The sequence below is a fragment of the Hippopotamus amphibius genome, chromosome 9, assembly GCF_030028045.1.
Source record: "Hippopotamus amphibius kiboko isolate mHipAmp2 chromosome 9, mHipAmp2.hap2, whole genome shotgun sequence".
NCBI classification, from domain to species: Eukaryota; Metazoa; Chordata; class Mammalia; order Artiodactyla; family Hippopotamidae; genus Hippopotamus; species Hippopotamus amphibius.
The window spans coordinates 53,005,223-53,008,752 of NC_080194.1; the positions used below are offsets into that span (position 1 = coordinate 53,005,223).

General features: G+C 39.5%; 1 pseudogene; it reads left to right on the plus strand.

Moving 5' to 3' along the window:
• Positions 1–370: 370 nt before the first annotated feature.
• LOC130861172 (cold shock domain-containing protein E1-like) lies at positions 371–2,920 on the plus strand (annotated as a pseudogene).
• The last annotated feature ends 610 nt before the right edge of the window (positions 2,921–3,530 follow it).

The window sequence follows — 3,530 nt, forward strand, 5'->3', positions numbered from 1 at the left end:
TTGTATTCTTTATTAGCTTGATAGATCATTTTCTCTCGCTCTTTTTTTTTTTTTTTTTTTTTAATATTAGCAACTTTCATCCTTTCAAAGGTATGCTGAAAAGAAGAATCAGCAAATACTACTGAAAGTGCAATATTTGATTATCACTGCGATGTCTTAGTTCCTGCGTGCATATGAAATCTAGTTCCCTGACCAGAGATCAAACCTGGGCCCCCTGCATTGGGAGCTTGGAGTCTTCACCACTGCACCACCAGGGAAGTTCCTCCATCTGTACCATTTAGAAGTTAGGGTTTCACATAGGAATACCTTTTGCAGTCTTGTTCGAGATAACCTTGGGTAAAAAAAGCCTACAGAGAAGGAACATTTGAAGATGAGCTTTGATCCAAACCTTCTCCACAACAATGGACATAATGGGTACCCCAATGGTACTTCAGCAGCACTGTGTGAAAGTGGGGTTATTGAAAAACTGCTAACCTCTTATGGATTTATTCAGTGTTCAGAACATCAAGCTAGACTTTTCTTCCACTGTTCACAGCATAATGGCAACCTGTAAGACTTAAAATTGGGAGATGATGCTGAATTTGAAGTATTATCTGACCAGCAGACTGGGAAACCCATTGCTATTAAACTGGCGAAAATAAAACAAGAACTCCTCCCTGAAGAATGAATTAATGGACTAGTTGTGTGTGCTGTTCCACACAACTTAGAGAGTAAATCTCCAGCTGCCCTGAGTCAGAGTCCAACAGGGAGTGTATCCTACGAATGTAATGGGGGAGTGTTTTATCTGACTTACACCCCTGAAGATCTTGAAGGGAACGTTCAGCTGGAAACTGGAGATAAAATAAACTTTGTAATTGATAACAATAAACCTACTGGTGCTGTAAATGCTTGTAATATTATGCTGTTGAAAAAGAAACAAGCTCGCTCTCAGGGAGTAGTGTGTGCCATGAAGGAGGCGTTTGGCTTTATTGAAAGAGATGATATTGTAAAGGAGATATTCTTTCACTATAGTGAATTTAAGGGTGACCTAGAAACCTTACAGCCTGGAGATGACATGGAATTCACAATCAAGGACAGAAATGGTAAAGAAGTTGCAACAGATGCCAGACTGTTGCCTCAAGGAATAGCCATTTTTGAAGATATCAGCATTGAACATTTTGAAGGAACTGTAACCAAAGTTATTCCAAAAGTACCCAGTAAAAACCAGAATGACCCATTGCCAGGACGCATCAAAGTTGATTTTGTGATTCCTAAAGAACTTCCCTTTGGAGACAAAGATACAAAATCCAAGGTGACCATGTTAGGTTTAATAATTCAACAGACCATTGTGACAAATTAGAACGAGCAACCAACAAAGAAGTTCTACCAAATACATTTCAGTTCACTAATAAAGTCAGAGAAATGGGTGTAATTACTGCCATGAGAGATAGTTTTGATTTCATCATGTGTGGATCATGATGCTCGTATGTTCTTCCACTTCAGTGAAATTCTGGATGGGAACCAGCTCCATACTGCAGATAAAGTAGAGTTTACCGTGGTTCCTGATATGTTCTCTGCACAAAGAAATCATGCTATTAGGATTAAAAAACTTCCCAAGGGCACGGTTTCATTCCACTCCTATTCAGATCATCATTTTCTGGGCACCGTAGAAAAAGAAGCCACTTTTTCCAATCCTAAAACCACTAGCCCAAATAAAGGCAAAGAAAAGGAGATGGAGGGTGGTATTATTGCTTATGATGATTGTGGGGTGAAATTGACTGTTGCTTTTCAAGCCAGGATGTGGAAGGATCTACTTCTCCTCAGTTAGGAGACAAGGTTGAATTTAGTATTAGTGACAAACAGAGGCCTGGACAGCAGGTTGCAACTTGTGTGCGACTCTTAGGTCATAATTCCTACTCCAGGGGGCTCTTGGGTTATGTGGCAACTTTGAAGGATAATTTTGGATTTATTGAAACAGCCAATCATGATAAGGAAATCTTTTTCCATTACAGTGAGTTCTCTGGTGATGTCGATAGCCTGGAACTGGGGGATATGGTCGAGTACAGCTTGTCCAAAGGAAAAGGCAACAAAGTCAGTGCAGAAAAAGCGAACAAAACACACTCAGTGAATGGCATTACTGAGGAAGCTGATCCCACCATCTACTCTGGTAAAATCATTCGCCCCTTGAGGAGCGTTGATCACACAGACTGAGTACCAAGGAATGATTGAGATCGTGGATGAAGGGGATATGAAAGGTGAAGTCTATCCATTTGGCATAGTTGGGATGGTCAACAAAGGGAATTGCCTACAGAAAGGGAAGAGTGTCAAGTTCCAATTGTGTGTCCTGGGCCAAAATGCACAGACTATGGCCTACAACATCACACCCCTGCATAGGGCCACAGTGGAGTGTGTGAAAGATCAGTTCGGCTTCATTAACTATGAAGTAGGAGATAGCAAGAAACTCTTTTTCCATGTGAAAGAAGTTCAGGATGGCATTGAGCTACAGGCAGGAGATGAGGTGGAATTCTCAGTGATTTTTAATCAGCGTACTGGCGAGTGCAGTGCTTGTAATGTTTGGTGAGTCTGCAAGGGCCCCAAGGCTGTTGCAGCTCCACAACCTGATAGGTTGGTCAATCGCTTGAACAACATCACCCTGGATGATGCCAGTGTCTTGCCTAATGGTTCTTCGTCAGCCAAGGGGACCAGATAACTTAATGGGATTTGGTGCCGAAAGAAAGATCTGTCAAGCTGGTGTCATTGACTAACCACATCCACAAAGCACATCATTAATCCATTATGATCAAGTTGGGGGGATTCTGGTGAAGGATTCCGAATATCTCCCTCTTCATCCCTCCCCAAATCTGGAATACTTATTCTATTGAGCTATTACACCAGTTTTAACACCTTCCTTGTGTTATGTTTAAAAAAATAAATAAAGTTAGGAAAACCATTTTAAAATTATGCACAGTTGCAGCCTGGAAAACTTAAGGTGGCATCTTATAGTATCCATTTTAGGAGCTTTATTTGGTGCATTTAACGCAACTAGTAATTGCAAAATCCACTTCACCTGTGTAAGTGAACAATATAGACTGTTACCTTGTTGGCCCTGTGAAATTCTGCACTTGATATTTAGTATATACTCTACCTTCATTACTTCTGGCAAGCTGTTCTGCCTTAGCACTCAGTTGCATCCTTTTTCCTTTTCTTTTTTGTTCATTATGCTTTATTTCTGAGGACTAGATGAGCATAGAATATATTAAAAATTACAAAAATTTTTATAGGCAAACCATTTCCTTAAGTTGATGGCCAAATGTTAAAATGTTATTTTTCATATCATTTATAATCTTGTTACAGTCTACTTAATGAAGTTTGGTTAGATTTCAGTGAAAATTATCTTCCAGAGTATTTTTTTTTTCCTGGGATGGGGGGATAACTTTACTACAATTAGTATGTAATGTGCAGAATTTCATGCAAATGAGGTGTGCCAGCAGTGTGATAATTTAAACATATTTAAACAAACATCAAAAAAAAAAAAAAGATGAATGCACAAA